The sequence below is a fragment of the Coturnix japonica genome, chromosome 4, assembly GCF_001577835.2.
Source record: "Coturnix japonica isolate 7356 chromosome 4, Coturnix japonica 2.1, whole genome shotgun sequence".
NCBI classification, from domain to species: domain Eukaryota; kingdom Metazoa; phylum Chordata; class Aves; order Galliformes; family Phasianidae; genus Coturnix; species Coturnix japonica.
The window spans coordinates 13,439,255-13,463,946 of record NC_029519.1 but is presented as its reverse complement, the minus strand read 5'-3'; the positions used below and the strand labels follow the sequence as shown (position 1 = coordinate 13,463,946).

Genomic DNA, 24,692 nt, shown 5'->3' with positions numbered 1-24,692 from the left:
GGAATAAAGCTCAGGTGCCTATATCTGGGCCTTCTTAACAGCAAATGCTCAGGCTGTGCCATGCCTGGTGATGAACATGCTAATTAAGCCTCAGATATAGGAGCACTGGTACCGGCTCTCCTCTGAGTCTGGATCCTGCTTTCCTCCAAGGGCTGCCACCCAATACAGCTCACTCCAGAGAAGTGTGCCCTACATTTACTACTTTGGCTTCAGAAAGTTACTGCTGGTTGAGGAAAGCATTCCTTACACTTAGAGAGTTCTTGGGTGAAGAAGGAGAGAAGAGAGAGGCAAGCAGTTTGTGCTCTGACTGTGAAACAACAAGGCACAAGGCCTGCTAGCCCAGGCAGGCAGAGCATCTGGCATGGTCAACTCTGTACATTCAGCAAGTATTTCAGCAAGCATTTTCTGGAACATTTTTCAATTTTACCAGAAACTTATAATCATTAATTTGAACCACAGGGCTCAAGTCCACAGCAACAGTAGGACTAGTTCATAACTCCAGGATAGGAAGCCCTTCTCTTTCTGATCTCCAGGATCAATAAAATCAGCTTCTTTGATGCCTGAAAATTCCAAAACCCAGCTATTCCCACTTCTGCCTCATTTTATACCAGGGTTCTGCCACTGTTATTTAATAAACAAGATTAATACCTGCTTAGTGACTGTTTCCATGGCCAGGGAATCACAGCCAGTGGCTATAAATGCTCACAGAGCCCAGAAGGTTGCTGAGCATCACCTACAATGTAAATATGCTCTCCCACAGAAATCATACAAGCAGCTCAGAGTTCACATCACCTGAACATAGCACCTGTAGTTTGTGTATGGAAGAGCAACAAAGAGACCAAACACTTGTTACGGGGCCAGGCACTAAGGTTTCCACACGCATTGGGCCTAGCTGCCACAGACAAAGCCGCCCTTCTCTTTGGGTAGGAACTGAAGTGTTGTTAACTCTCTCTTTAAATGCAGCACTTCCCAGAAAGCCCTGCTGATGTGACGAGGCATTCAAAGGGCCTGTTCCAAATGCCAATATGAGCCCTGAGCAAGAAATCTCTCAGCTGCTGCATTTCTGGCTCTGAACCAAAACACCTCAGAGATTCAGTAGTTTTCCTCTTGCTGTGAATTTGAGCCTTTCACATACACATCAGTAACACCTGTAGTAGAAAGCTTAGAAGTTTTAATGAATAAGGCAGGGGGATTTAAAGGTTTGGTTATATAATTACTGTAGCAACATGTGTTCTTTCTTGCACCACCACGAGATCTTCTGTTAGGCATGGTGCAATACACCAAATCAATTACAGGTCACAAAACACAGCAATAAATCCTGCCCACATTAAATTACGAAGTAATTAAAACAGCTCCAGTGTTTACATTTGAAATTCACTAATGATAACAGAAAAATTTCTGATTACCAATGCACCCAAAGCAGCTTCTGGAGCATCCGACTGCTGCTAACATGAAAACATGCTTTTTTAGCAGGGTCAGACAAACAAAAGTTCTTAGACATAAATATGCAGTAGATGCTTCCAAGGCTCTGTAAAAGATCCTTCCCTGGGTAAATCCCCAATTATATTTATCTGATAGTGAAATTATCATACTCTTCAAGTTCACCCTACAAAAAAAACACCAATAACGGGCATTTTCAATTAATTAAGTTTTTAAGGAACACCAAACAGTACCAGCTTCACTACTTACAGGCAACATACTTTTTCATTTCTCAGTTCCATCTCCATCCTCGTTCAATCCAACAAAGAAATCAAAGGAGAAACAGGGAAGCACCAGTTTTGCTCTGTTCAAGGGCGTGGGTGGTGCCAGCCCTTGAACTTGCCCCTGCTCCTTGAAAAAAAAGGGCCATCAATAGACAGGATATCTCAATTCCCCAAAACCTTCCAGTCCAGAAAGTTGCAGCAATGCTGAAATAGCAGACAAGACGATGAATGCACTCCAACAAAACCTGACAAGACAATAGTGAAACACTCATTATTATCCCTGACTTATAAGGTAAGTCAAGCCTTTAGTCACCCTTGTCTTGATATACTCTTATTACTGATAGTGAATGGCATTCATCCTATTTCAAAGTAAACACCTACTACTGCTGATACACAGAAATTAAGTACCAGCTTTCATTACACATATGGTAGATTTGATTACTCTATTGCTTCTCATGTCAGTCACTTGGCAGTAGTCATGCATCCTCTGAAACTGGGATGCAGCAATTACGTACCCATGTGAAACAGCTATATTGCTCCATCCTATATTTGCACTCAGTGCAGTGCTGCCCAGTACATCACCAAGTCACTTCCAAAAAGCAGCTGACACCTCCTGGTAACCCATGAAAAATGTCTTATTTTGAAACAATTTTGCCTCTGCGTGATGTATGTGCTGTTTTTCCTTTCCTTACAGTCTTCATTACTAACAACATTTGCATGAAAAATAGCATCTTCGGTCTTCAAAAAGTTCACCCGCTGCTGCTACTATTTTTTTTCTTTGCACTTAAAGTCATAATCCTCTTTGGGTAGCTACAGCAGGATGCTGTGAAAATTCTTGTGGCAAGGAGAAGAAAACACAACCCTGATGAGTTCTCAGGAGGAAGCCTGGGTGCCAGTGCAGAAACCAAGCAAGCAGCTGCCAGCATCTAGTATGTTACCACCATGAAATACCACTCCTGAGCCTCCTTCCCTCTCTGCAGTCCTTCTGAACTTCTCAGGGACAGCAGAGCCCCACTGTATATTGCTGCCACCCACCCTGGCTACCACTGCCCCATGCTTCCCCAGGCTGCATCCAACAGGGGCTTCCTGCCCTGGGCTATATCTCCTGGCCAGGCACTGCTTATTCCACTGGGGCTGCACGTGAGCAATGCTACAGTCTTCTCTGGCACTGGGAGCAGCACAAGTAAATAATAAGCAGGGATGAATTGTGAATAGCTCAGGCATGTGCTCATTTTGCTCCTCTCCAAGTGTTCCTGCTGGCCTTTAACCCCTAAATATCATGCCAAACAAAGACATTATATTAATGGTGGAACAAGATGCAAGGGACTTGGTCCAGTTACTTGTACTCAGGAAACACTACTACATAAAACTGATCCTAGCATGGAGCTGGGGCATTTAACTGGAAGGGAGAACATGGTTTCTGCAAGAACACAGCTGAGGAAATGTACCCCCCTACAAAGGGATCAAGAACCACCTACACATGGGCAAAATTAGCCTGGAGCACTGTGAGTGGCACACAGACTCTGTGTTTGCCCTCAGCAGGGTCTCAGCTTCTCGCAGCATAACCATTCCCATGCAGATAGGAAGCTTTGCTACCAGAGCATCACTGCAGCCATCAAATCTCTGCCCCCTGCTTCCTTTTCACAGGATGCAATTACTCAGATTGCATTATGACTCCAGAACAAAGTGGGGGGAAATGTCAACAGGAGCTACCGCACGCTGCAAATCCTCAAAGGCTGCCTTTGGGCATCACGCTGTGCCTTTGGCTCTCTGTGGAGGAGCTCAGTGCTGAATGCCAGGCTTTCCAGCCCTCCCACCTCATTCTCAGGATTACTGGGATTGTCTGATTATTTCTTTCTATGCAGTGGACAAAAACATCAATAATTTTAACCAAATGCTTTAGGAAGTTAAGTTTAGCGTTCCAAAGGTGGTTATTTCTATGAAATACATTGTTATTCATAGATTTAAATAGAATCCATTTTCCCCAAATGCCTGAACACAAATTGAGAACTCTTTCAGCTTCCAGTGGTCGCCTGTTTTACTTTACTTTACTGTATTCATCCAAGGAGCTCTGTGAAGTATGATGGACCATTTGCACCTAATGGGAGCAACAGCAGGCACCTTGCACCCAGTAACACCAACATCAGAGGTTGGAGCCCAGCTGCTGGAGAAAGATGGGCCAGGACTAAAGCACCAAAAGCAAGGAGAGAAATAAGGGGGAAATGATGTCTGGACATCTCTGTGAGGAGTAATTATCCCTGTAAATTAACTCGTCACTACCTGGCAATTTATAAAACTCGCTCTAACAAAAGTAGCTTGTACAGTGGGAGATGAGCCTCTAGCTCTTCCCATGCCTGCCCACCGAAGTTTTCTTCTCACTGGTTATTAATGCGATAAGCACAAAGGCAGAAAAGATGCCTCAAGCAAAATCGATGAGTTTAAGATAAAACTTCAGTGTAATTTAAACAGCCTGAGTCAAACACCTACAGTAAATTAAGTTTAAAATTTTAGCAAACTGTCAGGTAAAATTGGTGGTGTCTGACAAATTGAATTATGATAGTAATGCATCACTCACAAAAGTATTATTGATAGTGACAGGGAGATATTGAATTTAAATTATTCATTTTTATTGATTAAGCTGTACATCTTCACCAAGAATGGGGCAAAACGTCTGACAAACATTTGAGATTCATATTTTAGCTTCTGGAATAATAGCTGTCAATCCACCCATGCTGGGCTTTTGCATACTCCCCTGCCGTGGATCACGTCAGCATTAAAACTTTGCATGCAAAGAACTATTTACAAACATTTCCAGCAGAAAACACCCTGCTGCAAAATGGGCTTTTCTTTTCCAGAGACCATTACAAAAACCGTTTCCATAAGAATGCACAGCACGGTTCCTAGCTGTGATCAGCTTGGGGCAGGCACCCGGTGCAGGAGGGGCTCTGTGCCCAGCATCAGACAGGTCTGCCACCAGGTTCCTGGGACCCAACTGAAAGGCTAGACCTCCCCATCATCTCACACAGCCACTCTGAACTTCATCCCCTGCCAGCAGCTGGGAGATCCCAAAACAAAATGAAAGGCGTAATTGCTTTCTGAGGCAGTAGACTGATCCCAGAGACACAGAGGATACTGATCCCAAACAGCTCTAACTCATGTACACTGAGAAAAAAACTAATCAGGCAATGGAAAGTCATGTCAGCTTCTATAATCAACACGTACCTCACCCCTCGTGCTATTGCCTGTGAGAAGTCCTGGGGACTGCTGTTTCATTTAAGCTGCCTTGTTTCTTGGCCAACATCCATATTTGTTGGTTTGCACTGTGATGGCAAGGAACTCCATACCTGTAACGGGAAAAGAAACCTCCATCAGTAAGGAACGTAGAAGCAACAGAATTAACTGAAAAACATTACCTGGCCCAAAACCAGGCAACTGTTTTCTAAAGCAAGAAGCCTCTTGCATCCTTGCATTTACCTTTCCTTATATTTTTCAAAGATTTTCAGCTGTGGTAGCTTTCACATGCCCACAAAATTCCAAGCTCTCCTCAACTATAGGAGAGGGAACATCAGGCTGATCCATTTGTTTTTTTGGTATCATTGCTTATCTGTGAGGTCTTAAGGGCTGCAGGAAAGATATGCAACACTCTGGGTGACCCTCACTCATGAAGTCAGGGCCGCAGAGCCAGTGGGACATAGACTTAGCACCCTGAGAACCAGAGCATGAGGAATGAAGTCGTGCTGTCACAAACGTGTCCTGGAGAAACAACACGTGGGCTGGGCCCATCGTTAGCACATTTATGTACATGAATAAATATCAGACAAGCTTCTCTCATCATCATCATGTATCTACAAGGGATTTGTAGATGTTCTATTGTCTTTATCTGTGTCCTGGGATGTACAGAACAGTGGCCAAAACAAGCTTGGAGAGTCATCACTCCCATTAGCCCCTGGATTTTAGTATGTTTGATTTCATCTTGCAGAAGAAGGCATTTACTCCTCCTCTGAAATGCCCAGAGGGAACAGAAATGTCGCACAATTGCTCTGTGCCACTGAAATGTTTCACCAGAGCACTAATACAGGAGCAGCACGTTTTATTATTTCCCTGGTCTGCAGAATGAGATGGAAGTAAATAAGATTCTATTAAAGAAAAGCTCTACAAAGTTAACAATCAAACTTGTTTAGATACTAGGCTGATGCACTTTTTTTTCCAGAAAAAAGACTCTTAGCCTGCTGCCAGTTGACATTTTTATTTCTTTTACATGAAGAAAAAGTGTCTTTCAGAACAAGAAAGTTCAGGCTACTACCTAGATTATTTCTTTCTACATGAAATAAAAGGGAATTTGTTTTATATACTTGACCTTTGATAAACTACCATACAATAAATCCTTTTCATTTCCCTCTCCCTGCTGAATGTGTATTTGGGCAGTGTAAATACAGCACCTCTCAGCAGCTCTGAGAAGCTTCAACAAGAGACCATGGAAAATTAGTTTGTTCCCAGCATTACTATGCCCTTGTTTAAAAGCCCTCTGTGATCCATCAGAAAAAAATACATCAAATAATATAAAAAAAACTTCGGTGTTTAAATGATTCACAGCCACTCTGCCAGAGAGCAACAAATCCAAGCTGTTTTGATACCGCTTAACACCTTAATATCCAGTTTAAATGTGCACTTCTTAAATGTCCATCAATGTGGAATGTTCAGCGTTTCAACAGAAAGATTCTGAATCGTGAAATCCAGTGGGAGTTCCTAGTTCTGATTTCCTATTAATACTATGTAACCTATCTATTTCATACCAAATATAAAATGGGGAGGATTTGGGTTCATCCCCACAGGTCTGAAACATTAGAATAGGAATGGGGACAAGATTTTTTGACTCCTTTTTAAATCCAGAAACTGCACTCTCAGTCTGCTGGGCAATCTTGAACAAAAACCGGGTTTCAATGTACTGTTCTGCACATCTGTCCTGTTACCATCTAGTTATCATGAGCACCAAAAACAAAAGTCAGCTCTCCATCTCCTCAGCAAATAAGCACTACACAGACAACTGCAATTAAAACACCATAAACCTGCTGGGGGCAGCTCTCAGATGCAGCAATGTCCAGGTGAGAACACCCTCACTGCCCAGCTGCATCTCCACCCATCCAATTGCATCATCACACACTGCTGAGAATATTCCCTGGTGGCACCCTGGGTTTGAGCAGGGAGATGAGGCTGCCTGTAATTAGTGACTAATTATTTCTGCACTGCTCTTCTGTGCTGCTCCTCGCCTTACGTGGCACATGCTGGCCAACAACAAGTCATGTATTCCTGCCCATAGGGCCCAGTGTCTCTGATTCAGTGTAGAACATCTTACAGTGCTCAACTAGCACACATGTACACAGAGGGACTGCGGCTGGGCAGTCCTTGCCCCACCTTTCTGCTTTGCTTTCATCACTCTGCCTTGCTGCCTCACATTCCTTTCATGTCATCTGTGATTTCTACAGGTGTGATTTCATTTATTTATTTATTTTCCATGGATGAAAGAATGACCTTCCATCACACAGAGTGATTTTCCAGGCAGCACTGTCATCTCATCTGCAGGAAAACTACAAGTGCTGCAACCAGCTGAAAACACCAGAAAAGAGCAGGGAGTATTGCTGCCTCTGCTGGGGCGGGTGGGCTGGAGGTAGGACAATGCACAGCAAGATCTGTGCAAGCACCGGAAGGACATGGAAGGAGAAAGAAGCAGCCCAACAGGGAAAAAAGGGAAGAGACTCCAACTCAAAGCCTGCCAAAACCCAATCCCACATGGCACCCTTCTCTTATGGGGCATCCCAGTATGCCGTGCCCATAGCACATCTCAGAAACAATTTGGCAGCTATCAATTGGAAGTGAAGAAAAAATTCTAGAGATTCCTGCCAGCCCTTCAGAAGGAAATTGCTCAATCCCACACCAAAGGCCAAGGAATAGCGAGCACTGCTAAGAACAGTAAACGACAGCTCATCTACTTCAGCAAATTCTCATGAATTTAGCTGAAAGTTGGTTGCAAATAACATCTATTTCTGAGGTTGCAGTGTTCAGCATCATTTCTCTTAATTATTTCTGACACTTGCCATATAATTTAGGGCCCCCAATGACACTGAGAAATTAACTTAGTCTTCTTTAAGGAAAATGTGCCAAGTAGCAGAATTAAGTGCTTCACATTTTTATTACTGCACCCAGTCCTCTGAAGTAATCAACCCGGTGTATGCAGTGACATGGCAGAGATAATACTCAAGTGCCTACATGTGGGCTGAGGACATCCTTATGCAGATTTTGCTCTCTGGTGTCCTTGTCTGAACTGCCAGGGAAGCAAACTCCTGAGATTCCAATATCTTCATCAACCCATGCTGATAGAGAGCCAGTCCAAGCATGGTTTGTGGGGTGGGCTTAAAGAAAGGAAAAACAAAGCCATTTCCTTGAAATCTCATTCCAAAATGCCTCAGTCCAGAGGTGTCCAAGTTCCAGCTGACCCGGAATATGAACCAAATGACAGCTCTGCTCAACTTTCCCCCAGGATTTGTTCACACTCCCTGTAACAATGGTTCCATTTGTTGTTTTCTGACCCATACGAGATCTCTCTCAATATGATCGGTAGCTTCAGACAAGAGCATGATGTGTTTTGAAAAGTTAATGAAATCTGCCCACCAGGAAGGCTGAGGGATCGCTGTCCTTCAGCTGTGTCATATTTACTCTTCAGGGCTATTTCCTTTTCAAAGCAGTGCGTGGGCAGGAATAGCTCTTCTTCCTCAGGCAGATGCAGTTACAAACTTACAGCTCATGGATAAATCAATAACAGGGGTTAGGTGCCAAAGCCAGGAGCTGGAATTTAACTATCATCAGCTTCACATCCACTGAGCTCCCATCCACTCCTCCGGGTCTCTCCCTCTTCCAGCAACCTACCCCAGGCCAGCTTGGTGCAATGCCCAGGTTTCTGCTGGGAAAAATAAATAGCTGCTTCCTTAGCAGGGTTTCTTCACAGTAACCTGTGAACAGGTCTCACATCTCACTGGAGTTCAACTCCTGCTGGGCAGCAGCTTCTTTCCCTTCTTTTCCCACAGAGAGCAATGGAAAGATGGCTACACAAAGGGCAAGAGTCTAAAATACACTCCCATTTTGGGAGTTCCTTATCTCCATTTTATCTGCAGTGCGCAAATATTTTCACAAGCAGTTTAGTATATGCATAGATGTATGAGGAATGGCTGTTCTTCAGAGATTTGAATGGAAACAAGGCAACATTATGCACATTCTCCATATCTCATTAGCACCTATTATTGCTAAGCAGACAACTGCAGACAGGAAGACCCACAGATGCGGCTCTTCCACCAGGGACAGGGTGCTGTCATGCCACCATGCCAACAAGGACAGTCCCAACATCACATCTCACTATGGGTGAGAGTTGCCCAGTGGCTGGACCAAGTAAGGAGGGGTATGATCGAAGTGCAACCATTACAACTACAGCAAGCGGTAGCTGCCACACAAAAAAACATCAGGTTCACAAGTATGGTGGCATGCAGTCATTAAAACTAACCTTTTAAAAATATGTTTAAAACACTGATCTTGCTGATAAGCAAATCCTGTATTAGCAGGCAGTTCAGCTAGCAGGACTGAACTATCAGTCCTAGCATGTTATGAATAGACCAAGGATCTGCTTTATTCATCAGCCCACAGCCTTAAATACATTTCCACAAATAATCTCATCAACTAATAAATGACTTCCAGAAAGGTTATAACTCATGAAGAAGAAAAGGGCTAAATTTACAGAATCTTATGAATGATTAGAGGGCTGCATCGGTCTGACAGCACTTGATGGCACTCAACAAGCAAATTGGCCACATTAAAATGGATGAAGTCACTTGCAAAGGAGAAGATCTGACAAAAGAATGAACGCTGAGAACTTTTCCCCTTTTCATGATTAACTTGATCATTTAACGTCCAGATCAAATGTAACCCATAAATGAGAGCCCTGACGTGATTAAAATGGCCATGAAAAGGTTAAGGGCTGCTTAATTGTCATACAATTCAGCATAAGATTTAAGAGAGAAGTATCACACACAAGAGATGAGCATTAGGAGATGCATGGAGTAGGGTTTAGGCCGGCCTTTTAATCAGCATATCAGATCCTGAAGACAAAGACTTGGCACAGACGCTAATGTGAAACACCAGCTTTCTGAGAAGACAAGGTCTGGAAAGACCCTCTGTACCCACATTTCTATTCAAGTCTGGTTTCTGTAGTACCTGCAGCATTAAGGAAACAATTACTTACCTTTCCAATGTATTGGTAAAGTTATCAAATGCAAAGCACCATGCAATCTTCAGGTAGAAGACGGCAATAAACACCTCCAATGTACAGGCAGCAGGCCAAAGAAGAGCAGAGATTTTAGCATTTTTAATTTACTGACTAGCAGGGAATGATATCATGGGTGCCTGACTGCAGACGGAATAGCTGCTTCAGTTCATTGGTATAACTGTCAGCACTGAATCCAGGCAGAGCGAAAAATGTGACACCTTTCAGCCAAACTTAATAGGAATATAAATGGGTTGAAAGAGAATTGCAATTGGGTCTACAAGAGAAACATCTAGGTGCTCAGGAAAAAATGACTTATTGTGATAACACAGTAAATGTGATATGAGCCAATAACTCACAGAAGTAGTCACTGTTTAGGAAATAATTTTAAAATATATAGCTTTGCAGTTGTTTCAGAGTAGGTAGCAAATGTTTTTTAATACACTTGACAGGCAGTACTTTGGGGAGGCTCACAGAAATCTCACATTTCACACTCATTATCCTAAATAAGTCATTAAACGTCGTGCTGCTTAGTTATCTAATGAGCGAACGTGTGCATATAAAACAAAAGGGCAGATTGGCCCTTCAGCAAGCCAGCAACTGTTCCCTCTCGCTTTGAGAACAAGTTTAAATTACATGAATCATACTAGAAACATACCTGAAAGTCAAAGCAGAATTTTTCCCTTCTGGGGAAGCTCTTGGCACAGAGAAGTTGCTTCAAAGGAGGAAACGCACAGGAAGCACACTGGCTGGAAAAAAAAGCCATGAAATCAGTCCTGTCTGACCCTGAGCCTTCACACAGAAACAACTACAGCAGAGATGTTCCCCACTCACCCTTGGCTAAATTATTAAAATTAATAAATAAAACCCTCCTGCTTGCTGACTCCTTACCAAATCCATTCCAATGCTATGGTAACAACACCAGCTCACCTTGCCATATGGAAGCCTTTAAAAGTCATGTGTCAGGACCACCAGCACCCCCCCTCCCTCCCCAAAAATCCACTGTCTTTTGGGTTTTGTTTGTAAATAAAAAAGGGAAACAAAAAGCAACAGATATTTCTTGAGATCTTTCCATTTCATTTTCTAAACCATGAATGTTTTTATTTCCCAGCCTTCCTAGGACATGATCACTTGTTAACAGGAATTGACAGCTCTTCAGAATCACCCAACTTCACATGCTGCAACTCAGGAAGCAGAAGCCAATGCTTTCTCCCAGCATCATCTCTATTTGTTTTGTTTGTTACAGCCAGAACAGAAGCAATGACCACCTATCATCCTTCAGACAGTCCTCCCACTTTTCCCCCACTCAGATGCTTTTGGTAGTGCAGGAGATGAGCCCATTTGGGCTCATTTTCTTCTGTTGTGGCTGCTGGACCAAGGGAGAGGCGAGTTCAGTGGGCTTCTCACATGGTGAGAGGAAGCACACAAAACTGCCCATGGCTAAGACACAGGATCTTTCCCAGGCTATGGCACTAAACAGCAAAACCACTGCTGCAACAGCCTCCTCCTCTCCTCTGCTTCCCCTTTTTGGAGCACAGTGATCCAGCAAGCATTTTTCTGGTCCTTTGCTCCATCTGCTGCTCAAATGTTTGATATGGAAAAGCCACAGCCCCTGGGCTGGAGCAAGGATGCTTCTTGTGGCCTGCTGCTGCTGGGGCTCCTGCTGGCATCACCAGCCCAAGCCAAAGAAAATGTGCTCCTGTCCCAGCCTTGTGCAGTGTGTGCCTGATTCATCTGTCAATGGGCAGATCTCAACACAGTCACAGTCAACTTTAAACAAGCACCTAAAAACTTCCTTCTAACCAGACTAGAATAACAGAGTTCTTGTGTGAAACTGTGCATAAGTGGATACCAAACTGTAAGTCGCAGCAATAAATAACAGCAAGAGAAGAAAAATGAGGATTCAAGTCAAGATGCAGTTTTATAAACTCTGGAGGTAGAAGACCCAGCAGCTGCATAGCAATAAGCAGTTTCTTTTAAAGAGAGGACCCTGTAACTTTCATCCATTGTGTAGCAGTTTTCCTCAATGCTTTCCATGCCATTTGTGCTCACCGGCCACAGTCTCACTCTGCTCTGAGACCAACACACCAGTGTTATATCTGCTCGTAACAAATTCAAGCTCATGATGGTGCCCCACCACTAAGGACCCACAAACAGGAGGACCAGGCAGCACCCAGCCCACCAGCTTCAGCAACAGAAGATGCCCACCAAGGCTCTTTAAGGGAAAATCAGCAAGGGGTGCCAGGGAAGGATCTGAAGATCTTGTCATCATTAGTAACGTCAGACCCATTTCTGCTTTGTCTTTTCATGTTAAAGTTTCAGTAAAACATGGAAGAGCTGTGGCTGACAGGTCCTTGGGTACCTTTGATAATCTGATCAAACCTAGCACCTACTTGCTTCTCTCTGGAATAAATGATCTTTGCAGCTCACATATACATCACGTATTAGCATACGTAGCTGTTTGATATCTACTTTATATGCATCATCCTGTGCAGCTAACCCCCTAACTATTCCTCAAACACTATCAGTCCTCTGACTTCAAACAGAGCCAAATCATCTCCCCATCTTGCTTATATTACAAAACAAATTAGAGATCCTGAAGTGAAGTGTGTTAATCTTGTAATTACCATGGTAATAATGAGGCAGTTTAATGATCTTGCTAATTCTCTGTTCAGCGAGACAGGATTTGTAAAATGCTCATACCCCATCTGCCCTTTTAATTCTGCTGAAATCAGAGATTCCCCTTAAGTGAGAGCTGTGACTGTGCGTCATCACCCTGCCTCCATTCTCATGTTTAAACATTGCTGCAGGTCTACCCAGAGGCCAAGTGTTACATCACAACCAACACCTATGCGGCTCCAGCCAGCAGCTATTCAGTTGTATGTTAATTTAGACAAGATTGCCAGAGGAAGTAAAAACTGAAATAAAACATCTACATGAGGACTGCAATTCTGCATATCGATTGTCTGCATTAAAAGACTTAAAATTATCAGCTGTGATGAGATGCATTTGCCTCACTGGCTCATCCACACCCTCCCAGTACTCAGTTACAAGCAAGCACAGACATAACAGGTAACATTTACCAAGCATTCCAACAAGGAATTCCTTTTAGAAGCTGATGCCTGCCCTCCTCCAGCAACTGATAGCACAAGAAGTGAACAATAACAGATCTACTGAATTAGCAGATGAGAAGGCTCTCCTCCCACCAGCATCTCCAGAGAGAAAAACTGACTGGTCACCAGCCTCGATAACAGGGGTTACCAGAGGATGGGCACACAAAACCAGGGGGCCACGTTCAACCCAGAAATAAAACAGTGAGGCTCCAGCAGCCACAAGATATAGCAACTTACCTTGAAGACCAACTCAAAAATTGAGCAACCTTTGCCTCACATTACACAGGCAAACATCCCCACACAAATAGGCTCCACTACTGCACAGAAAAGACAGAAAAACAGTGGTTATCTCTTACTGTAACCATATCTTAATCTTTAGTATCAACAGATATTGTTTCTAGCACATTTGACATGCTACAGAAATAATGAATAGTAATTAGAATTAATAGTTGCGAGTACCAGTGCAATTAACAGTAGCAGTGTTTAGCATGCCAATTGTTTATGAGCACAGGAATGCTGCGCTGGATCAACCCAAGGATTTAACTACCCCACTGTTCCGCTTCCAACTATTATTAGCAGCCAATGCCCAGCAAAACATATGCAAGAGCAAGGCTGGCATCAAGTGATCCTTCATCCTGTGACAACTCAGCTCAGGCATTTCCCAAGGCAGACACCACTTCCAGACAAACAACAAGCTCCATTTCTATGACCAGAGCTCACCTCTGAACCTCTGCAGGGTGGGAATCATAGGAAAGCACCCCAGGGCTGGCCATGGGACTTGGCAACAACCAGGGTCCTGCTGTGATACTTTTCAGCCAGAAGCAGCCACAAGCTTTGTTTGTGCCCTGCCAAGCATCGTGGTCTGAGCTGCAAAGGCCAGGCCCCATCAGATATAGGAAAGCTCTGCACACACCTTTATTTCTTGACTTGAGATTCAAGCCTCCCTTCAGTATCACTGTGTGATCTCAAACCATTGCAGGGGTGAAATGCCCCATGAGCCAAAGCTGACATCAAGCTGGAAAAAACGGCTTACAAGCAAGACAGCTTTCACAATAGCCATATGTTAAATATACACTAAAGATCTTCTGTAGCTGTTTAAAGCACTGCTGTGGTGGTGTTTAGCCAAAACAGGCGAAGGACTCCCTGAAGAGACGTCCTGTAGGTGAACACTAGTTTTCATTAATCCAGGCACTAAGGATTAGAAGCAAAGCACAGCCCTGTTAGCACAGACATCCAGCCCTGGACATGGACTATCCAATGCTGCAGGCAGGTCAGAAGAAAGCAACAGCCCCCCTGCACAGCTGCACTTGGGGAGGTAGCCTAGATGGGAGTGCAACATGAAACACGCACTGATTTGCAGACACACCGCACAGCAAGGAAGCATTCAGAGATGGAAAGATTTTTGTTTCACTTGTTTGTTTTTTGAACAATATGACAAGAACCACTTCAGAACAAGCTGCCGCACGTCAAGTAGCAGTCTCAGTGCTACGTTTTAAATAAAACAATTATTTCTCACTCTGCCTTCAAAAACACAAGCTTATTTATTACCAGATAGGCCTCAGAAAGGCTCATGTGATGAGATGCGCTGCTGCCAGGGAGAGCAGCAGCTGGGTCCTCACCAGCATCACACCACCCACATCACATTGCAGTGCTGCAAATGAATTTATTCACATGCTATCAGCGTTTGGGGCCAACTATAGCAGAAACTGCTCATTCTCTTTGAGCTGCAGCATGGCTCAATGCAGTCCTTTATCCAACACTCACTGGTGTATCTTAGGTTCCGCAGGTGGTAAGTTTGGAGGTGAAAACTTGAGAAAGGGATTTAAAGCATAACCAATAATTAAAAGCCAAGCTTGCTCAGGCCCTGAACAGCCCACTGCCTGACCACAGTACATCACCTGGCCTCACCATGTGCTGCATCACAACAGATCTCACCAGCACTGCTCAGAGCACACAACTGCGTTGATGTGAAAGGGAAAGAAATGAATGAAAAATTATGAGTGGAAATTGAATCTGCTAGACAAATGCTCAGCGATAGATTAGCATATGCTGCATTTGCAAAAAGTATATATAATACTTTAACTTCGGCCTATATTAAATATTGAAATTGCTGAGCTTTCCTCGGCATTCTGCACGTCTTGATATATTGTAAGCAAGCAGATTTCATTAGCTGCATATATTCATACCTCCCTAATAACTTCCAAACTCCTGGACTCCTGTCATTTGGACTTGTATTTGAAGAGACACTTGAGACCTATAAAAGAAAAAAGCAAAAACAACAAAAACCAATACTAAAAGCAATGAGCTTTCACTGCTTTTGTCAGTAGAAACTTTCCTCTGAGCTGTATAATTGAAAAGCAATGCAGTCACACAAAATATTACATGAGGTGAAGAACCCTTCAGTGACAGACTTATAACCCACAAACCAAAACATAAAGCATTGCTTATCACAGATAATTGCACGTTTTGCATCCCATTTTAATCCCTTTGTCATCTTTTAAACGAACTCCCTGTCCCAATATTAGAGACAGGAAATAAGAAAAAAACACTCGCATTCTTTTCTGAAGCACATTCATTATGCAGGATAAAAGAGAATAAACTGGGTCTGCTGCAGAATACGTGACCCGCTCATGGCAGCTCTCCCTTTTTCCAAGGTAAGATACAATAAACCATCACAATGCATTTGCGTTATTTTATTTTCATGAAGCTGTGAGTTGTGAGCTCCTCTGGATCCCTTTACTTTTAATGTTTTCCTTCATATTGTGCTATTTTCCAAATAAAAAAATAATTTAAAAAAAAAAAAAAAAGACCGTTTTGGTACAGAACAGGATGCTAAGAGGTAACTCAGTTGTAAATATATCTGTAGAACAGGAATTTATATATATATATAAATACTTACACACACACACACACATATATACTTTAACATCTCAGTTTTGAATCCTTTTCAGAATGAAAGGGAGCAATTTGAGAGGAGGAAGGGGGAGGATGACTTAGAATTTTTTCATCATGTCTAGACTACTCTGAATAGCAGCCATGGTCAGTATTGTTAAACTCTGAATAGCTGAAAAATCCACTGGTAACTCATAAAAGTAATTGCGGCCCCAATCTTACAGCCTGTTTCAGACACCAAAGTCTTTAAGGGGAGGAACAAAGTGCAGGGGTCAACAGCCAGAGAGGGCCTCAGACAAACCCCTGCCTTGGGCTTACCCGTTTCATAGACATCAGTGTGGGTGACTACTCTTACTCTCATTTTTTCCACAGCAATAGATGTTCACAGAAATTACTAAAGGGTGAGGATTTAGCAGTAAAATATACTGCACATAGGGGGAAAAAAAGACTCAAGAGCAGGAAGGTTTCCCATCAGTAAGCAGCTCTGTGCTAGGAGCACTTGCTTGCTACGGGCTGGAGTTTTCATTTAGGATAAAAGCACAAAGGTTTGGGTTCCTTGTGGCAGAATTCATCACCTGCCATAATGAGATTTGCAATGAACCAAATGCTCTTCAAAAAAGTGAATACCCATTAAATACAATGCAACAAGTGCATAACACAGTGTAACAGGTCTGATGACTTACTAAAGCCATGCAGATAAACATCCACAGCATTAAGCAAAATATACAAGTTTCCCAACAAACCTCATGCCTCCAGACACCTACTGTTTGTGCTCAGAATTAATGGCAAACTATCAGAAATAACAAGTGCAGGCATTGCCATTAGGTCGTAGGTGATTTCTTGCTGTCTCTCAGCAGAAGACAGATCTCCCTGGTTGCACAGTGCTGCTGCCCCAGAACGTGCCAAGACAGAGCCAGGCAGTGTGGCAAAGCCCTGACCCAGCCTCAGCTGTGAGGATGTTTGAGGGACAGCACAGAGGAGAATAAAGGACATTTCATGCATCAGCCACTGATGAAGCATGAAGTCTAATGGAGTACATTGCAACACTACCTTGGTCTCCAAAGAAACTGCAGAGGTGGGAGGATGGAAGTAAAATCCTTGTGCTTCAAAGGCACAAAGCTCCTGCTGCTATAGAGAAGAAGAGATGGCCCTGGGCTTCTTAGGGATACCTGATCCAGCACATTCTTTCCCAAAATAAAATAGAAAAAAAAAAAAAAATTCTAACAGAAAACAGCAATGCATGAACATATGAGTTTGAATCACTGGTTTATAGAATTCAGTATTAAGCAGGTTATTGAAGAGCTTGCTTCCAGGGACTACTGCTTTCCAGTTGTTTCTATTGTTGTGCTCATTCATTCTGGACTTCTTAAACATTTCCTGCACAAAACAGCAGATGATTTTACACTTCTGGGCCACATTCTGTCCTAATTCACTCACAGTTTCCACTGCAATTCACACAGGATAACCTCACAAGTGCTCGAGACTGACACTGTCTACTCAAAATGCCAAGTGCGCTTCTGGCAGCCAACACTGGTAATAACAAGCGCATGGGGACTCTGCAAAGGCACAGCCTGCTGCTGATCCACATCCCACTGCCCCACACCCCTTCCCCAGCATCATCCCTCCACACACAGTTGAGCATTCCCTGAAAGAGAATCCTTTGTATCCTCAACCAGGCTGAAATAACACCAAGAAACCAAGCACGGGGTCACAAACCAAGCTTCTTCCTCATTACAAAATGGTTGCAAATATTTTCACTCTCTCCAGCAGTTGGAAATTGACAGCCGTGAGTGAGCAAAGCAATTCCCACTGCAGCTGGATAAACCCTCCCTTCCCAATCTGTAACAGCTGTAACGAGATACGCGTGGAGAAATAATGTTGATCAAAATGGAATAATATTTAGAGCAGAATGTCAGGTTCACCACAACTAGATTTGTGTGTGGAAGCAGCTGCTCCGTGCATTAGAATTTTCTAATAAACAGTTATGAAGATTGACACCTTGGAAGTAATTAAGTATTAGGTATTTTTAGGTAATTACTGCAGCAATAACATAAGACGTGCTCATTTTCAGAATGAGGAATCATCTGTAGCTCCCACTGCTGCGCCTCTTTTAATAATTCATAATAGTTTTGACACCAATGATTATTTTTGATCACTCCAGCTTTTCAACTTCCCAAACAAACTAATAGGAGTAAGAGAAACAGTTTATAGACCGGGGGAAATCCCAGTGCTCCATTAGGCTGTATGGGACTTCTTGGGGAGAGCAACATGCAGAAAGTATGATGAGAGTGCAATGACAAGATACAAGATATCCACATGAAGAGTAAATAGTCATTGAAAAAATGTTACTTCAATGGCTTGAAAACTACCTTGTAGAGAGGTTTTGGCTTCTTTTAGTTTTAGTTTAATATAGATGTTTGCCTTAATTTATTGTGAATAAATTTAAATGTCAAGAAAAAAAATACACTATGAACTGCAGCCATATTTAAAAATGAAATGAGAAATTCACTGCAACTGTGCTGCTGTAAACAGGTGCCAGCAGAAAAACACCCTATCAGCTCCACACTGACCAGTGGGGGCCTAATGATGGGTTATTCTTAACATGGCCCTCCTAACACTTGCCTGCACTGCCTACCTGCTGGGAGACAACCAGCCATCCTCCTGCAGCATGGTAGTGCACATGGTTAAGACTTACAGACCCTGCCCTATTCTGGCAGGGCTGCTCATTAGCAAAGCCCAGATGGGGGCATTCACATTTGGGATGGGTAGATGTATTCAGATTACTTCCCTCTTTGCGTTCATTTATTCCCACTGCACCAAAACCAAGAATATCTAGTCCGTATACAGACCCTGCCCAACCACATTAACACTTGCTTACAATAGGCACCAAAGGAGAGAATAACTGCTTCTCATTTATTTTAAAGTGTTTCCTGGTTTGTTTTTTAAAACACACCATCTGTGCTTCCTCCGTGACACTCAGGCTGGTGTTAATGAAACGTAGTTCCTACTCTTTGAAGACACAGCAGTGATTTTTGCACCCCTGCAGCTCAGAGGCTGAGGGCAGCTCAGGACAGCACCATCTCTGTGTCAGCCACAGTTTCCTGTGCACAGCTCTGTGTAAAGACCCTACAGCACCCATCCTCACCTGCTGGAAGACATAGCAAGGCCAAGGAGCTGCCAGTACCCATAGATCTGAAGCAACAGTTAGATTGAAACAGCTGGAATTGAGACACTCTCACAGACAGTTCTTATGTTTGTTTTAACCAGCAGACTTCGGGATAAGTGTATCTTCAAGTTCCCAAAGCTCTAATAAAGTCACATTTCACTCCAGCCCTATTTTTATTTGCATTGCTGCCTTGGCATCTATAAGACAAAGGCTTGTAAGCACAGTATTAGAGCACAAGTTGATTCTTCACATAAATACATAAAGCCCACAACTAAACTACACTTCGGAGATGAACTGGAAGTTTTATGAGATCTCTCCTTGGTGCTTTCTTCTGGTCTGTACTCTAGGCAGGAACACAAGATGTTTATCCTGTGTAAGTGAGCTGCAGAGTGGGTTGAATTCCAGACCAAATCTGAGGACACACACTGAACATGCAAGCGCTTCTCTACAGGAGGCAACCCAGACCACCCTAACAAGGCAGGGGATTAACATCCATTTACCTCAAATGGTATTCTGCTAAGCAACATCATTTTAAAAATACAAACAAAGCCAAATGACACCATCTTGGCTAGCAGAAGCCCAGTAGTGTTGTGCAAAAAAATTACTCATATTAAATAGTAATAACTTCATCTGTTCAGAAATCACTTTCTTCTTGGGGAGCCAGGAAAGGAAGGGAAGGAGGCAGGAGGTGGAAGAGGACAGAAATTTCAGTATCTACCTTTAAAGGTATTGGTCTGATTTACTTAAATGACATTCTAATGTCTCTAACAAGATGAAAATCCACACCTAATGGTTTAAGCCCCCACCCCACCCCCACCCCCAAAATCCAATACATCTATTGAATAAGGTGAAGTGATGCCAGCTATCATGGAGGAAAAAAAAAGTACTTCTTCACACCCAGATCAAAAATTAAATATATTCTGAAAAGAAAAAATGTGGGAGTGTTGTGGATGTCACGTGCAACATTTTATTCCATATTAAACATAAAACACAAGCCTACCATAAAGCTGGGGGGAGTCTGAATTATGCCTGAAGAAGCTCTGGCCATATGTGGTGCAGTACTCAGAAATTTCTTATTAGACTGCTATGGCACCGTTCCATTTGTTAAATTATTTTATGTTAGTGAGAATGATTAGGTTTCTTGTGCAGTTATTGGGACCCGAAAGGCACCTTTATTTACCTCATTTATCACATACAGCAGCATTCAGCTGAAGTGTAGAGGTAAACAATTTTAAATAGCAATGCTCCTGCTGCAACACAGTCATCTTGACCAGAGGAACACTGGAAAAATGCGGATTTAAACTGCTCACATTACTGTTTTATCTGCGTTTCAGTCTGAAGTACTAACTTATCACCAAGCTCAGCAATAAAGAAACATGGAGTGGAAGGTATTAAATATTTATGCCTACGGTACCTCACAAGGTTTCATCAAAATATTAATTGTAAAACAACAGCACAAGTGTCCTAGCCACCAGAAATGGGAACAGCAAAACATAAAGCCAACGTGACAGTGCCACAACCAATTTAGTTTGCAGTGTTGAAAGCGTTCCTTGCTCAAATTAAATTTGGGGAAGAAAATACTCCAGAAATGTATATTGAAAACAATAATCAGTTGCTTTGAAACAGGAACCTGCTAGAAGTGCTAAATTGCTTGCATATTATGGGGTAAAAATAATCTAGGGTTACATCTGCCCACATTGCCTCCCTGATGATACTCTGAATCACTGCCATCAGTTGCCTCGATATTCACCTCCAGTGATACCCACGTGGGGCAGGCTTTTCCCACAGCTGAAACAAGGCCCCAGTGCAATACACATGGCTACACAGCAGCATCCTCACACCAGACTGGGGAAAGGCTGAGCAAAGCTCTGCTCAGATCCTGTGAAATGTCAGTGCAGCACTTCAGAATGAAAATAGATTTGTTACTAAAGACTAAACACTAAAAAATAATAATAATGTTAAATAACCTTCATCATTATGTTGCTTTGGAAATAAATATAGTTAAATATGTATTGGACATAAATAAGAGCTTATCCTGACATAAGAGCTAGATCATTCTTTGCAAGTCATTAGGTATGGATGTAGGCATCTGGAACAACAGTAACACTCCAGAGAAGAAAAAACCCTTGTTCAAATCCTGTGTAGCTGGGGGAGATTTCATGTTAGCTACTGCTTTACGGTGACTTGTACACTTGGGAAGGAGACAGCAGAAACCAGGGTAATGAGCAGAATGCACAAGGAAACCTGAACACATGGTGGATGAACACCAACAGCCATTTAGAGGCTTTTTTGGATTGGTTCAGAAGGACTTAAAAATGCAAAGGTAAGGGAAAGTATGTCTCCTACTGCTCAACTCCTGCCACGCTTAATAAAATAGAACTTCATGCATTCTTTTAAAATAAGAATGGTACATCAAAAATAAATGAGCTCTTTCAACAAATTCTGCTAATGAAAACAGCCCCCAGAACGCCTTATTTGACCAAGTGAGAGGACAGCAGCAGACTGCCAGGCAACGTGCCCCCTGTTCCAGAGCCACAACTCTCTCACATGCAAACTGCAAAGCCTTCCCATCTCATCAGGCTTGCACCTGGAACATCAGAGATCAAAAGCCTTGGAGCAATTCTGGAGTCCTGCCCATCAGCCAAGTTGTTTCTGCAGAATTTGAATGTCAAAAGGCTAAGAAGTGGAGCTGTGCTTGTTATAGAAGATTTTCACACATCCTGTTTTCCACTGACAAACAAGAAGCACTGGAAATCCAGGGAAAGGACAACCTCCAACCAGAGAGCCACCACCTGTGACTGCTCCTATTCAAAATGCAGTCAGAAAGGAGGAAGCCATGCTCTTTCTAGATACAATTTTCCAGTACTTCAGAAAGAGAAGTAGAAAACAATAGCTATAAAATTAAAAACTCATAATTCAGAAAGCAGTAAGTGCTTTGCTGACTTGACTTACCCTGCTTTGGGGCAGATCTAGACAAGATATGACCTCCAAGAAGACTTAATCCAGCTCCAGCGCTGCATACATAGGACACAGGTTCACACAGGTCCAAGACTTTGCTGCAGGTCTGAAAGCAGAAGCAAACATCAAATCAATTCATTGTGATTCTGTTCTGCTCACAAAGAAGTAAAATTGCTTCTGATGGGTTCTTGGTGATACCAGGCAAAGTACTCACAGGTAGGCCAACAGTTGCACATGGAAAAAAAGAGCTGAACTCACTCAACCAGAGAAGGGGATCTCTGGCTATACAGCATGACTCCTCAAGAAGCAGACTAGCTCCAAGAAACACTCCCCCTTCTATGGCAAGCCTTTATATAACCTCAGGGTAGTTGCCCCCCTGCTCCACCCCTTTCAGTCTTTAGGGGAGCACAGGTGCAAATAATTTGCCTGGGCCCCCTGGGCAGCTGCAGCCCTTCTCCAGGTGCTCAATCACCAGTTCAAGCCTTATGCTAACAGTTCCCATACAGATTCTTTTCAGCTTTGTGTACAGGTGGACAGACAGACTGCTCCAGGAGCTGTGCTTAGTAAGGGGGTTACTGCTTTGCAGCAGGCACTGCAGGGGCTGCAGCTCCCCATCATACCAGTGGTCTGCTCAACAGAGGGTGTCTTTTACAGTAAGACACGATTATTTTTATGTGAAAGATAAGCTTAGTGCTATCTGAAAAATTGAAGACTGGACTTTCCTGAAAAAATCTTATTATGAAGGCAGCCAGCATGAGTGAGAGGGGGAGAAAGGCAGAGATGCCAGCTGAAATGGACCACAGCAAAAAATCAAAGAACATTTGGGATAAATGAAGTGCCACCTCTACTTCACAGAGGTTAAATTATTAATTACTCTTGATGAAAGCCCTGTGTTTACCTCGCATTCGATATCATAACAAGAGCTGCCACCAGCACAGCATTATAACAGCACAGCACACGCTTAGCTAGAGCTCAGGCTTATTGCATTACAGAGGATTTAAATACCGCTGCTCCTCAAAGGCACTGATACAGGGTTGAGTATAATACTTGTTGTAGAGAAATCTAATTCCAAAGCTAGGAAGGTCTCTTCCCACCCCAAAATGGCATTAGGTATTGAAATGAAGCCCAAATTACAGCTCAGCTTTGGTCAAAGTAGAAACGCTGGCAGATTTATTACTACCTTGTCAAGTGGTTTCCAAAATTACATATATTCTTCTAAAATCCATTTATCCAGGCAGAATTCAGCAGTCACACGTAGCATGCTCCATGATGGAGATGTGCTCTGGGTACATGGCAGGGCTCCCCCAGCACTCCTTCCCTGCTGCTGCCCAGCTCCCACATTCACAGCCCCACTTAACAGCACATTCAGGCACTTCCCCTCATGCCTCTGCATTCTCAGAAAATTGCTTTTTAACTCAGGTCAGCTTCAATTTTAACTTCATTTTTTAGGAAGGGTTTTTCATCTGCAGCAGCCTGGTGTTTGTCACCTTGCCTTGCTTCTGTGGGTCTGAGGAAAGCGGCCAAGGCCTCAGCCCCAAAGCTGCCATCCACGCCTGCTGTGTGGCCATGGGGGGTAGCAGAAAAGGTAGGATGTTCAGCCCAAGTCTCCTCAACCCCCACTGTCAGGCACAGTTGCTGCTTTTTAGCACTGGATTTCAGGGCATGTCCATCCATACATGCCCAGTTACTACCTCAAAGGCTTTTTGCACATCCAAGCCTGACAATTGATGAAGGAAACTCAGGGCCCTTAAAAGATTCCAGACTGGCCTGAGAGAGGAGGGGCAGGTGGGAGTTATCACTCAGCTAAAAGCTCAGCTGCACTGAAATGCATCCAAAATGCCTTCAAGAGCAGGCTCGTGCTGTTTGTCCCATCATAAGAAGCTGAGGCAACACATGGGAGTCAAGAGCCTCAGAGAACATACATCTTAGGCCGTAACCTCCCCTCAGAGGTTTACTGGGAGCATTGACAGTGTGCTTCTTGGCCAGGGGTGTTGCAGGTCCTTTGCAGAAAGAGCAATTCTTGGTTTGGAGAGGCTGCCTGCTGCTCGTTCTTCTCTTTGTATCATGCAGCAGTAGAGCCTACATCCCCCTTTTAACTGAATTTATTGCGACTTCTCAGTGTTAGAGACTGAAGCAAGGAGTCCAGCAGTGGCAAATGGAGAGCAGCATTGGTTTCCAAGCACCTATTCTAATTCTAACCTACTTCCCATAAACATCTCCTATCAGGATACAACAGACAGAGTTCCTCTTTGTTTCCAATTCCTAACAAGCATGTGATTATTGCTAAGAAATAAGGCTGAACAAACAGGGAGACTAAGAAACCAGCATTGCATATAAATGAAGAGAGATTCCAAACATAAAGCAAAGGTTTGCCTAAAAGCACATTACTAAAGAAAATCCTGACAGATATACAAATGATTGATCATAATCAATGGAAGGATGTAAGATGTAAGTTACATCTTGAACTTCTCTGGGTTTTGTTTTCTTTTTGCAAAAGGGCTGCTAGAGGAAGATAAGTTGCATCTTGGGCACTTTGTTTGGCAATGCATTGAGGG

The 24,692-nt window shown here is 43.1% G+C and overlaps 1 long non-coding RNA gene across 1 annotated transcript; it reads right to left on the bottom strand.

Annotated features, from left to right (window-relative positions):
• Nucleotides 1-1,194: 1,194 nt before the first annotated feature.
• Nucleotides 1,195-22,513, bottom strand: LOC107312897. The gene is made up of 6 exons (XR_001554686.2): nt 22,352-22,513; nt 22,132-22,243; nt 13,359-13,438; nt 10,667-10,757; nt 4,926-5,047; nt 1,195-1,948 (listed from the first exon to the last, which is right to left on the bottom strand). It is a non-coding gene; the product is annotated as an uncharacterized LOC107312897 (long non-coding RNA).
• Between the last annotated feature and the right edge of the window lie 2,179 nt (nt 22,514-24,692).